The sequence below is a fragment of the Varroa destructor genome, unplaced genomic scaffold (genome assembly GCF_002443255.2).
Source record: "Varroa destructor unplaced genomic scaffold, Vdes_3.0 BEIS01000005.1, whole genome shotgun sequence".
In the NCBI taxonomy this organism is placed as follows: Eukaryota; Metazoa; Arthropoda; class Arachnida; order Mesostigmata; family Varroidae; genus Varroa; species Varroa destructor.
Genome location: NW_019211458.1, coordinates 25,407,450 through 25,421,789, shown reverse-complemented (window position 1 = coordinate 25,421,789; position 14,340 = coordinate 25,407,450). Strand labels below are relative to the sequence as shown.

The following is a 14,340-nucleotide window of genomic DNA, read 5'->3' as shown; positions in this document are numbered from 1 at the left end:
TCCTACTGGCTTTTCTTGTCGTCTTTTTCCTTGTGCTGCCGCCATCATTGTCGCTACTGCTGCTCTTGCCTTTAAGCTGTGCTACTTTCGAACATCCTTTAAACTCAACGGCGACGCAAGCGGTAGAAGCGACAGTAAGGACCAGAGTTAGAGGGGAGCGGAGCGGAGGTAAAGAATGAGAAGATATTTCTCAAAAACCATCTCCAATCTCTTGATCTCATCGAGGGCGCTGGGTTACGAGGTTCGATCTACTGCTACCAAAGTCCATACCGAAGTGAAGGCACAGCTCCAAGCAACGCCTGGCCACCTTCAGAGCTTTTCGATTGACATGGTGAAGGAAGAAAAGGTTTCGAGAGAGCAAAAGAACCCTACTAAATGCAATTTAGCTTAGTGGCCGCCGCCGCGATCAAGTTGCTCCGAAGGAAAGCCGATGGTGACAACTAACAAACGCTGATAATATTGCTCATAAGGATACAGATAACCAAAAAAAAAAAAGACTCTGAAGGTATTCGATTCTTCGAAGCGAGCACGGACTGAACCACTGGATAAACCATTTAAGAATAATTTTACTCTGCCCAAACCATTGCTCCCCACCACCAGGCTGTTGCTTTTCGTCAGCCATTACTGCAGCTGCTTAACAAAAGCAACTAGTAGGAGTAAAATTAAACACGATAATAACAAGTAGTCAAAAGATACAATCGTCGACTTTGGATCATGTGTGACATAGTCCATAGCTTCAGGTTTCTACGGAGCACATTAGGGTATGTATCGAAGATGGTTGCTTGAGTTAAGGACGCGAGCACACACGTTAGGTTGTTCACCACCTGCGAAAATATTCTAATCTACGTTTTGTTTTATTAGCTCTGTTGTGCCGTGGTAGCTTTGCCGATAAAAAAGCTAAGAGGTTGGGAGGGGAGATGTGTCGACTTGTGTTCCGGCGACGATAATTTCGTTTATTCAGCCATTTACGCAGTTGCAGTTCACTTGAAAACCCCAACTTACGACAGCTGAAGTTGCTCTAAGTTAAGGGCAGGAAGGAAAAGATGGCGTGAGAGGGCTTCCGTGTAAAAGGGCAGCAAGGAGTGCGAGCGATACAGGATTCCCTAGAATGAAAGATGGATAGATTAAGGGAGCAATGCAACTTCTGCACGGCAAGTGTTAGTTGCGATACAGTCACTATATCATTAGTAATAGCCACTTTGTTGCAGTGGTATTTCGTTCTAGTTAAGGAAAATTAAGCGGTCATGGACGAGTCAGTCCATAAGACCGTGCGGCGGGTGACTGCTCCGACGCGTTCCGACCAGCCTGAACACTAAACAGCACACAGAGCAGGTGCACGGTTTGCGCTACACAGAAGAGACCACACAACCCACAATTAACCAAACAAAGTATCAGACGCATACTCCTGCAGACAGTTTCACCACCGTTTACATCGACATGAGGTAACATGATAAGGCCGCCGCTAGAAAGGAATTGAAACCGCCGTCGCTGGCGTAAAGTGGGCAATTGCGCGAATCCATCGGACTTCCCTTTCCTCGATCTCTATTGATCCCATGGACCGACGACGCTGACCTGGTGCAGTTTATATTCAACTGCTCGACCCCTTTTGACGCGTGAACAGTAACCGCTAACGGAATTAGATGACTAACCAAAAGTTATTCTCTAAGTTCCACAGCTCAATTTAGTTGATGTTATACATTGTAGCGTAAAAATGCATGAAACTGTCGGAGGTGTGTCATATGATGCAGGGCGGTACGCGAATGATCAATATTGCAATGGGTACCGCCTGGCAGTAGGGGAAGTCAAGAGCACCGCCTCGGGTTTGCAGACGGTTCCTGCGGACGTTGTTGGAAATGAAAAGCACCTGAGACCGTCGTTCGATGGTTGTCGACCGACGTCCCGTGCACCGGCGTTGCTATATACTATGTGTCTGCTAGCGGCGAAAGGTTCAGGACAATCTCATTTGCGCCTAATAGTGAACAAAGAGGATAGAGTTGATAAATCTACCCGACTTCGCTACAAGCGCTTCTATCTGGGTTCGCGCGAGCTATCTGACGGCGGATAGGAAGTCAGACAAAAAGTGGAAACCGGGTCGATGGCTGCGGCATAAAAACAACGAAGCAGTGATAAGATAAATCCGCTTGACGATCAACGACCGGCTGTAACACGCTGTTCCAAAGTAATGTGGAGATGGTGAAAATATGTACTTAATCGAAGAAGAATTTATAATGTACCATTCATATATATATGTATATATATATATATATATGTCATAGTAACCTATATTCATAACCTTCATCGCATAAGCCATAACTTGATAACCTATATCTAGATAGCTAGATATAGGTTATACAGTTATATGTGTCAAGTCGCCGAGTTCCTTTTACTTGAATCGTGAGATTTAGAATTGAATTTGAGCTAAACTTTACTGTTAATAATACTTACATATATATACTTATATACATAATGTTATTTCGATAAAGACACAAGTGCCTAAAAGAGGTCTAAGAAAAATTGTTTCTTTTCAACACTTTTCAATGTAAAAGGGAGTGATGGATCGATGAGTTATTCGAACGTTAGACAAATGCGTTAGACAAAAAGATATCGTTAACGAGCTAGACATTTAATAACATATAGTTTTTGACCATTTGAAAAAAGTAGACTGCAAAAAAGCTGGATGCCACATGAATTGACGCAAAACAATTTACTCGACCGACTTCCCGCCTATAAAACCTCGCAGATACGAAGCACAAGTGAGCCATATTGGAATAGGCTGATTACGAGTGATGAAAAGTGGATCTCGTACGACAATAATGTGTAAATATATATTAAAAAACGTTCTTTAAAATCTGTTAAAGGGTTTGTGTTATGTGTTCGATGGGTTTGGAAAGGAATCGTGCAATATGAGTTGCTGCTGTTTGGCAGCACGACCGGTTCGGACGTCTAATGCCAACGATTGTCCAGGTTATAACTGGCCGTTGCTTTCCGCCGTACCAGTTCCACGCCGTATGCATCTTGGCTATCCAGCAGCAATTGATAGAAAACTTCCCGCCGTATATAAGTGGATCTTGCACTATCATGCAGAACTTCCGTCGTGGCTTTAACTTAGTCCCAATGGAAGGATATGGAAATCTTTGCCCAAAAACCGTAGAAGGAAAATGGCAGAAGGTTATCGATTAAAATGGCACATGTTTGTTTCTGTAATACTATTTTTAAATATATAAAAGTATCTGGTTAAATTCTAATATAAATATATATAATACGAATAAATCTGGTGGACTTTGAAACTGAATAACTTGAACTAATTGGACTAGAAGGATTATTTTTGTTGTATGTGTTGAAAGCATTCTCCTTTACTACCTACGCACTTGTCTCAGCTTTAGAATAGCCATATACCTACATACATACTTCCATATGTAGTTTATATATCTATGGTTTCTCAAAATCAATTGTTGCTCTTTTTAGGACACAGCAAGACCCGTAATCATACGGACTTAGATTAAAAGAACCAACGAGTTGAAGCCAATGTTGGATATTCCTTTCTCCAATGGGAAAGTAATTAAAGCCTGGTAACAAGGTCTGACGTTATCATCAAGCAATCAAATTACGTACTTATGATTGCCGTACTCACTTACGCTTTTGATGTCCCTTGCAAGCACTACCGGCAAATCTACTAGGAACTGCCACCGAACTAAATTTCCCACCAAGGTGATTCTCCAAGGCCATCATCTAACCTGCTCTCCCTCTGTATGCTCCAGACAAATTGTTTATCGATTAGAACATCCCAAAGTACCGCGAGTTGCATCACATGCGTTTTCAACTAGTCTGGAGTCAACTCACAAGGGAACCATTTTGCACTTGGTTTTCGCGTTTTTGGTACCTAAGTTGTAATTTTCTAACATTCTACAATATAATTCTGTAAATGCTAGTTTTAGGCAATAATTCCCTTATACAAGCTCTGCTCTCACAAAAAGCCTAGTTTGTAACCGTGTGTTTTTATTCTTGGGAACCCGACATCTGCTCACCTCGTTGGGAGATTTTTATACTTCGATTTCCGTCCTTTAGTGCTTACACGACTCACGTTCGTTTTCGCTTGAAGCAGCCTTGCTTAATGGCTTCACTAATTTATCCAGCTGATAAGATTAATATCGGTTGGCAAAAAATGCTCACTGCACGATAGCAGTATGACGGAAGAAAAAAAACAGCGGAACCGGAATAATGGTGGCAATAACTAAGGTCTGGAACAGAAGCTAAAAGGTCTGACACAGCGTTCGCCGTACAGGTGTTATAAATTTTAAGATGATTCTGTAATGATTAAGGGTCTTGAGCCTAGCTTTTTGCATATCATTACAAATAGATGTTTTCCTGTCCAGTGGCATTCTTCAAAATGGTTTTTCCTTTTCGTATCAAATGATCCTTTTATTTACTTCTGTTACCATTGATGTCCTTAGCAAATGCCATCAGAAAACCATCATATGGCCAGTTGAATTTTTCTTTTAGATACTTCATTAAGTACTAACGGTAAAAGTGTCACCGAAGAAGCCGAAGGAAGTGATTCATGATTATTTTAACTATGATGACGTTATAGGTAATTAAATTGTTCCCAATAAATGCACCTAGCCTTCATTGATCAAGACCTCAGTGAGCTGTCTCTTACATTGCGTCAGACAAATCCAGTGTGTTTCCTCGCGTATATTTATCATTGTCTAGGCCCGATCAATGAAATACTAATCACAACTTAACACAAAAGCTATTGAATCCAAGCGCCATTTTCTAGTCATCTACGTCGAAGCAATACAAGTGAAAACCAAAGAAAAATCGAATATTTATCTATATATATTCTATATATCTATATATAGTTTATAAAAAAAGAACACGTGTATACATTCACACAACGGTTCAATTAAGTTACTCTCATATAATAAGTAACTTAATCATTGCATAAACAATTAGAACCGATCAGGTCGAAAATGCACCAGCAATTGAAACAAAAAAAATATTTTTCTTCTGATTACTAGTGTGCCTACGAATCTCCATGACGCTGGATATTTCCTATGCTATAAGCGGAAACAAGAGGACCTACTTATGGTCTTCGGCCTTAATGTGAATTTGACCCAATGCACAAGCAAGCACGTCTGAATTTGATGGAAGAGACACCGTTAGGTCATCTCGACGAGGTCAAGACAGGCAGAAAACTAAAACGCCGGCTACTCATTCGAGTAATAGACGACAGTGAATAGAAAAGTCAATTAAGCGATGCATTACCCAGTGCCAATGACAGCACTGGCAAGCCGCGTTGATCGCATAGGGGTCGAGTTGGGTTCGCCTGCCTTTAGTTGAGCCTACCCCAGTCAGGCCCATTCTGCATACATCCGGTAGACAGGCTCTTGCCAAATATTCGGCGACTGTTTCGTTAAAAGGGTCTTACTCCATCTTCGTCTCAAGGGAAGGTACTATAGATAGACGAGACGATCAGCGAAAGAGGAAAGACAAGTCATGATATCAGATGAATATTTCCGTATTCAACAAATAAAAAGATACTTTAACAACTCAACGAAGGCTAGCCAGCTTGACTAAAACCGAACACTGCATTTAGCACACTGATGATAAAGTAACTATATCGCCTACTTTACGGCGACAGGGAATTATGTACGTTTGAAACTTCCGGTGAAAATTCTCCAGGGGTTTCATGATAAAGTTGCAGTTTTACATGAGATAACTTAATATCTATGCGAAAGAAATGGAAAGCGGAATGGGCTAGTGGTTGCCTATAAATTCTTTCTGCAAACTACGCCATTCAACCTGGCTTGCTGGACGCGTCATTTGTGACTGATGAGTAGGGTGACCGCGTCTCTTTTCAGCCGAGGGGCCCCTAAACGACCCCTAAATTCCATCGAGACGGAATTGTTATTAACATCATCATACGTTTAAAAATAGTTAATGACATCAATGACGGGTGAACGACAACGGCCTGATTCGGTTTAATTTAGAGTTACTTTGGAACTGGGTCGCTCTGAGCATGTGTACTCCTAGTAAGTATACTGTATGTAACTCGCGAAACCGTTTCAAAGTATGGTAATTCCACTTATATATGCTCATATATATGAGTAGGCGCCATGTACGTGCAATGATTTACTATTAACTAATAAATGTCCGTGGTTATATATGCGTAATGCGAGTAGCTCTAGTACACTCGTTCCTGACATACTTACTGTAAATCAGCGCGCTACAACTTAGCAGCAGAGAAATGGAAAAGCAAGCGGTATCGGCTTAAGCGATAAGTAAGTCGATTTGTTAGGAGCATTAGCTGAACGTCTAGGCATACGACTGAATCTGTGAAATTAGTTTGCAGTGAAGTTCAACTTTAGAGGTGAACCAAAAAGCGCGAATATTTAGTAGCTAAGCGTCGAGAACGCTAAGGACGAGATGGCTTCCTGAGCACGCATTCTGATCCATAGGAGGTGCAGGTAGACACGTGGAACAATTTTAATACCAAGCCCAACTATTTTCGTTGGAAAAGCCATAACTATTAGACTGCATATTCTTCCAATGTAAGCGTAAGAAAAACACTAGATGAAATCATACAACACGAGTAAGCGCTTCAAGACGAACCAGGTCCTCTTCAGCGGTTTGTTAGCGTCGTTCAGCTTCACTGTTTTCGGCGTTGTTCGCAAGCTTCACTGTTATAACGAGACTGAACTCCCATGCAGAATTAGTCATCCTGGTTAGGGATTATAGGTTGGAAAGGCATTCCACTCGATTAGATAACTATATTCGGCAAAGGCCTTAGATGTTTCCTGTCAGGGAAGAGAGTGGGGGGCATATTAGGACGAAATGCTTATAAACATGGTCTTTTTTATCGAACTGATTTGCAGGCCTTATCCTGCATTGGCATCCGTCCCACTAAAGAATAAAATGGCGGATTGATCCCGTTTGCCAGTTTATGGCAGGATTAGAATGGTCATGATTGCATACTGATTAAAAAGTTGTCGCTGACGCTAATAATTTCGATGCTACCGAGAAGCTGGAATATAGAGTGGTTCTTCTCAAGAAGGGCCTGCTCTTTCGATCTGGACCTAAGTAACAGCGTGCAATCTTCCATAGGAAGCCTAGGCATTGATCTCTACTGGCCACCAGAGTTACCCGAGCGTGCTTTAGATCGCTGGAATTAAAAGTACAGTATATTTGAAAAGAGACTCTGGGCTAAGGTTCAGAAGTACAGTTCACGTCTGCTGGCCATTGAGATAAGGATATCGACTGGGTCGGACGAGGTCGATCTACCCATCTATCGCTTCAGGACAAATAAGCTAGAGAAACTGCCTAAGTTGGTGCTGCGGTTTCACGAGCGTGTACAAGGGAGTATTCGCTGTTAGCGTCGTATGCGCAGCTGTATCATCCATTAGACTTCACTACGCCCTCTGCCCCGACAAATTACCTGAGGCTGTTCCGAGCTCAAGAAATTTAGATTCAAGTTCATGAACAACAAGAGATAGCTTTCCCTCAAGCTGAAAAGACTATGAGACACGAAAATGCTTTGGACGAAGCGTAAAAGTGCCTCAGGTCATGGACGTTTCACTAAAAATATGCATGATATGTATTCATTGTAATAAATATACGTTAGTGGTTCTATAAACGAAAAGTAGATAGTCTTTTCCAGTTTATTTTTCCTAATGGGAAACCTAAGTCACTTTATGTAGATATATAAGAGCTTTTGTCTTTCAGGTTATTGGCGGACAATAGTTACACAGACGCTCACAGTCACAGGCTCACACCCAGACAACATTGTATGTTCACTCTGTGTATAGTGAACACAGCTAACCCCTCTATCGACTTTTTCGAGTAAAAACGCATATACTTGACAGCTCGTGCTTACTTATTTACTCTTTGATCATCTAGTCAATCTCCAGCCGCTCATATCCGTCTGTCGAATTCGCGCACCTTCAAGCCTGCTCCACCCTGTCGGGTTTGTTGGCTCGTCGGGTCCGTCAGACGGCTCTTCCTGGTCCTTCTTTCACACCTCGCCTTGATCCCTTATAAACCAAGGACTCGCACGAACTCAGGAAGCGCCTTTTTACACTTACCGCTTAAAGCTCTTCCTGTCTTGTATCTCGATTCCTCATTTCTCGTCTCTGCGACCTCAAGCTGTGTGAGCAGCTAGATCTGGGACAGTAAGCACAGAGTTGTAAATTGTGGGGTACGGTAAAGTGTGGCGAGGGGTAGTTGAATTGAGGTAAAGTCATTCGCTAGGGCCGGGCGCTCAACTGCGAGCGCATAAGCACATTTATGCGGCTATCGAGGTAATGTCGTTTCGATGCTCTGATAGCGAAGCAATAGTTCCACTTAGTGTCTTTGCAGCCGTTAGTAACTAGGATGGGACCCTGTGTAGGCTGAGACATCGTATAATGCGTTTAAAGCAAAGGAAGAAACGTTTGTTGAACCTAAGGAAAGTAACGACGCCCAGCATTTAAGGTGCGCGATGAAATGGATGCGAGGAGATATTAGAAACTCATGCATCTGAACTCGAAGCACTCATCGCGCTAATGGTAATAATGCTGATGAACATATACATTGGAGATTGTGGTCACAAAACAGTGTGCTTCATTAAACAAATCTTTCGGAGCTCGATAAAGATAACTGATAAACGTAATACCGATAAGAAGGACAAGCTAAATAACGAAAACAATTGCTAACCAGATTTAATGGTAAATTGACAACTGGTCTCTGTGAACCTGCAAATTAACCTAACGACATATACGGTAACAGAAGTGTGATTATATAAAGCGAAAAACAAATTAGTTTTAAAGCACCTTAAACTTGGACGGCTATGAGGTCCATAAATGAAAGATCGACATTTTCAGGGGTTTACACCAGTATCCCTTGCTCTCAGACTTCATCTTCATACAGCTTACGGAATACCATCGCTTATTCGTTACCAGAGGAAAATTCCCTTAAAGGCGCGTTCATCGCTCTCAAACGTGCTCTGCCCGCCCCTCGGGACCTCTGCTTTCCCTCGGGCCATAAGGCGCTATTAGAGTTGGCTACAGAAGAAGGTGCCGACAGTAAAGGCAATGGAGCACCCTCGCCGGTGTAGCGCGACGAAGTAAGATCATAGCGAAGAAGACGAGGACAAATTCTTGACTGGCTATCACCCCTGGGCAGGATCGGTACAACGTTGGGATAAGGGCCCTTAGGTGGTTTGCGTGTGTGTGTGAGTCAGTGTTCGTGGATGCTGCATGTGCAAAAGTAGCAGAAGTACACAGCTTTTGAATGTATTGGCCCGCCTAGTCCCGCCGGCTTCTGGTGCCTTGGAAACGAAGTGTTAGAGGGTAGCCAGCGTCTGGGTTAAAAAGATGTTCCCCAAAGAACGAGATTTTTAGAAAGAAGCCCGCTGTGCTTTTCGTTTATTTCGTGAGCGCCGCTTGCTCAAGGCTGATCTCCGATATTGCTGCACCGACCGACCAAGCGCTGCCGATGAGAACCGTCGATGGTTGACACTGATGTCATTATAAGCCCGCGAACAGCAAACTTCTGCGAGGGTCCTTTATGCGGACAGCCCATCGCAGAAACCAAGAGATGGCCGTCACCGCTGCTACCGTTAGAGGCATGCCTCATAGCGGCCCTGCCCAATAACCGCCTACGCATTAGGGCGAACAGAAAGGCGCCCAGGCCGCGTTGCCGCCACACATTCGCCATGCTGCTTCTTCCGCCTTCTTAGCCAATATCGTATTATTATACGGTGGCTAGAGGAAGAGAATCGTTTAGCGATCAGTATAAGACGGAAAAACGTAATTTTGAAGAAGCTCACTGTAAGGCGCCCTGTGGAGTACCGAAGTAACCATGAGAATAATGTGCTCATGTCGACCATGAGCTAAAAGGCCAGGATCCTCGACTCGTAGGGCGGCAAGCAGGAGTGCTTCAAAACACGGAGACCCTCGCAAAGGCTTAATTGAAGCGGAACTGTTGGCACGTTGCAAGTAAACCAGACGTACTGCTTACAATTCATTGACGGCATCTTATTCGAAAATATACAGAGGAAATATACAAATGTGCCTAGATTTCTAGGTCATGTCATGTCTTCTTTCTCCTTCTAATCGGTTTTCAACAAGTTCTGCTTTCATTGGATTTCGTTATCCTTCTTTAGTATTTTGTTAATAATTGCTATTTCCCGATGACTACCAGTGAAGTTTTCTTAATTTTGTTATCATTTCTACGCCTGCTGTTGTTTATACATATAGTTCGTTTATGAATTTTGACTATTGTCTAAATGCTTAATTAATCTCAGCTCTCTGGATTTCAATCGATCCAGTCGAAGGAAGTATTTCCTCTAGTTAATTCCCTATATTCTAAGTGTATATCGAATAAACGTTTTCTTTCCTCTCATACTATGACTGCGCGCTGACCAAGTAACGAGCCCATGCATCTTTCGTGGTATATTTCGTATTTCGACAACAAACTTTACGCTAATAGCTTTTGCAATGCATAGAGCGATATATTTCTATCGCATATCCATTGCAGTTTTGCATCAGCTAGGCCCCCACCAGCTGCACTCGAGCGGCTGAAGACGTATGGCTTTGCCCCCATCTCATCCATTGGGCAAACGATTCCTACTTGCATTATTGACCTCAGCGGTACACCTAATAACAATACAGAAATAAAAAGAAGCTAATAACGAAATTCAGAAACATAGTGGTTAGTATTCTATAGCAAACTGACGCCCCTCTCTGTAGCATTATTTTGCGCCGTCATCTTCCACTTCCGACAGTTTCTGTACGTTAGTGAATCGCGTACTTATTCAGCCTTGAGTGTCGCGAGCAGCTAATAGATTATGACAGAGGATCTAATCTCTTGGCACTAAATGCAGAATGCAATTGTCCGGTCCTGCCAGTGCTATAAATATTCACCAAAGCATAAGATGTACGTATATTAAACGTAAATACTAAATGGGGTCGATACCGCGCCACAGTTTATTAGATCATTAGCCCTATTTAGTTGATTAACGCGTAGCAGGGGCAAATGATTCAGCTATCCAGTACAACTTTTGCTACTGACCCTATCGTTAGCTACAGATAAGTATTGTTTAGTTCGGCTACAATACATTTTTAGCAGTGACGCGTTTTGTGGAAAAAAAAACAGTTGCTAACATAAACGAGTAAATTCTGTGAACAACAATATGTCGCTAGGGAGAAACAGATACAGATTCGACTGTGACGGTACAAGGAAGGTATTGATGCAAACTGCAATATGCTCATAAAGCATCCCCCCTACAGCACGCAAGGCAGACTACAGTGCTGGTACTAATACTGTCTGCTGTATTAGGACCTTTCTTCCTGTTCCGAAGGTTTAACAATCGCCACATTGTCGTCCTGCTTGTACATAGTATATGCATAATGTGAGAAAAAAAAATGGCCGTTAGTCTCCAAGTAAGGACGTGCGCGAGAGCGTTGTATAAGGTAAAGCCACAGAGAAGATCTCAGAATTCAGACGGAAATGATAATTTCAATAAAGTGTCAAGACACTGCATAATGATTAGCTAGTTAATTTGATCATCGTCAGCTAGAAGAGTAACAACGTTTTAAGTAAGACGTTAATATACTATAAGACAATCAATACCCCTGGAAAAATGGCAATCTGGTTGACTCAAGTATGTTCGCGATTTACACATTTTTCATGGTACAATTTCACAAAACTCAAAATTACATTTTTTACCGTCCTGGAGACATTTTTAAATCATGTGTCGATGTGCATTTTTTTTTTCGTCCAACATTTAATGCTAATTGCAGCCTTTTCTATCTTCTCCATCGGCGGAATGGGCCAAAATTTGACCTACAGATAACGGAAGGATCAAGTTTATTGTTAGGTAAGGGTAGACTCACTGTTGAAGCAACATCCGTCACAACTGAAAAGCTGCCCTCTTTGCAAATAAGGAGTCAGTTGTTTCCTATTTTGAGACCCGCATTTTTCCCACCATTGGAAACCCAGCCCTTTTTTGCCTCGTCTGATATACGCACGTTAAGAATACAGAAACAGACCATAGATAAAGAAAAAGTCATGTTGGTCCTGCCTTTGCTAATCGTCTTTGACTCGCAGATGCCACTTTATGTGGGATCGTCTCTCAATCTATCGACGCCGTTCCGCTAGCATTTGCCATCATATCGTCGTAGATTAATGTAATAAACAAGCGCAAACATCGACGTATTTAACTAAGCAATCGAACGGGCCGGGGATGCATCCTATAGGTCGAACATGCGGCCGATCCAATAGCTAGGTAAAGCCAACAATCGCTGACATTCACACATGTGCACACAGATCTACAGAAGCTTAGTTATCTCGGATCGAAAGAACCATCTAAACGTTAAATACAATAGAAATATGGACCCAACCGAGTAGAAGGGAAAGCTCCAAGATGTCTTCAATTTGTTTGCTTTTCTCCGTGGCGTTGGCGGTACTAACTGTGACAACACCAGCAGAGACCGGCGTTTTTTTTCTACATTCGACGGTAGTTGCTTTCATTTTTCGTCTTCGACCGCCCTCAACAGCGCCAACGATGACAGCGCCGCTAGCACGGAAATTTTACAAGTACTTCAGCGATGCGCGAATACCAGGCAAGCACGCGATAACAACGACAACAACAGCAACAGCTCGAGGGCGACAACTGCGTTAATTTTGGGTTCTCCTCTCTTTCTCGGTCTCTTCCTCGCCGCCAGACTAGTTTTTCGTTCTGCAGGCGCGAAAAGTCGATGAGCCTCTGTAGTCTTTCTAGAAGCTCCCTTTTTGTAACAGCGTCGCTGACGTTCCCGTTTTGCCCTGTCTTCGTTCTGAGAGAACCAGTCAGTTCTTTCAGCTGCTGTTGTTATCGTCGCCGTTGTTGTAGTCGTTGTTTTCGCTGTCGCTGTTGTCTTGTAAATCAAACATTTGAGCACGCGCGGGTGTCAACAGGCGACATCTCTATTGTCTGGCCGAGCTCCGCAATGGGCCTGCCGAGTTCTTCGGTTTGGCTCAAACAAGCCAGAAGTGCGATAGCGCGAATACAAAGAAAAAAAAGACAGAAAGAACGGATCCCGCCTCTCGCTTCGCGTCCCGTTCGCTCCGTTCCGTCGTTCTCTTCAGTGTGAGTCTCTGTGTGCATTTGTGTGCCTGTATACACTCACATTTCTATAGCCTCGGTTGGCTGTAGGGGCGGCTGTTTCGGCTCTCGCTGTAGTAACCGCCACGCAGGCCCTATCGGTACGGGGAGGGGGGGGGGGGTCACGATAGCCTTCGCTTCAGCGCTACTCGACTAACCCCCACTCCGATGGGCGTGTGTTCACAGCATGTTGAACTGAAGGTGCGGAATTGTCGGCGGCAACAACAAAGCTTACGACACGCGGCCTAAGAAGAAGAAGAGCTTTTTGAAGGTTTCGAGAACAACGAATAAATTACTGAGTTGGCTGTAATCGTAACCACTGTGGAGTGGATTGAGTCAATCCAGCTCGACCCTAAGTGAATTATACAAGGCTGGCTGGGGGGCGGAGGAAGGGTAAAGCGAGGCATATCAATATATGCTCGACTGGCTTAGCATAGGATGAAGGCATGAACTTGCGAGTTATTGAATGATGAATGAATATTTGGAAATTATATTTGAAAGGAAAAAATCCACGCATTTCTGATTTGTCCAACAGTCAATTCAAATCGACCCTAGTAATCCAATTTCCTTCCGAAATTGACCGCGGATTGGCATGGAATCGGTCTGCTAACTGGATTACGCCTATTTGCCATGGTGTCAGGATAATTTTTTGATTGATGATTTCAGCGGGCTTTAATGAAATAAACATTAACAAAAGGGTTGACAGGCATGTTTGTTGGTGCTGACAAGACGAACTGGCTTGCGGTTGTTACAAAGGAACTCGCTTACGACGCCAGAGAAGTAGCACGGATGGATTGAATTATACAATACTGCTGGGAGTTTATTGCCCATGCCATGTTTATGCCCCTTGTAAGCCCATGAAAGAGCCAGTCTACGTATGTGCTAATGAAAGCTCAGGGCATCGGGTTGACCTTAAAAAGCTCTCTTACCCTGACCCTTCCACCTAGTATTGTGGTATACAGTGCGTCCTGTTCGCGTACTCAACGCTTAAAAAAAGCGAGAATAATACCACTGGTTCTAGAGACACAGAATAAAAAGCGAAGGAATGCTTCTTTGCTCGACAGAATGTGGGACCTGCATCGGTGAGGACTACTAGTTACGGGTCGAAATAAGCTCTCCGGCCTAATGCAGGGGCATGTGATTTTAAACTACTGGAAACTATTTTCAACGCCTGGTTCTAAGCGGTTATAAAACTGGCTCGTCGGATAGCTAGGGTG

At 43.1% G+C, this 14,340-nt stretch overlaps 1 protein-coding gene across 2 annotated transcripts in view; it reads right to left on the bottom strand.

The window, feature by feature from the left end:
- LOC111251150 (neural cell adhesion molecule 1-like) overlaps positions 1-14,340 on the bottom strand; it is a 153,343-nt gene that overhangs the window by 126,455 nt on the left and 12,548 nt on the right. The gene's annotated exons all lie outside the window — the stretch shown is intronic.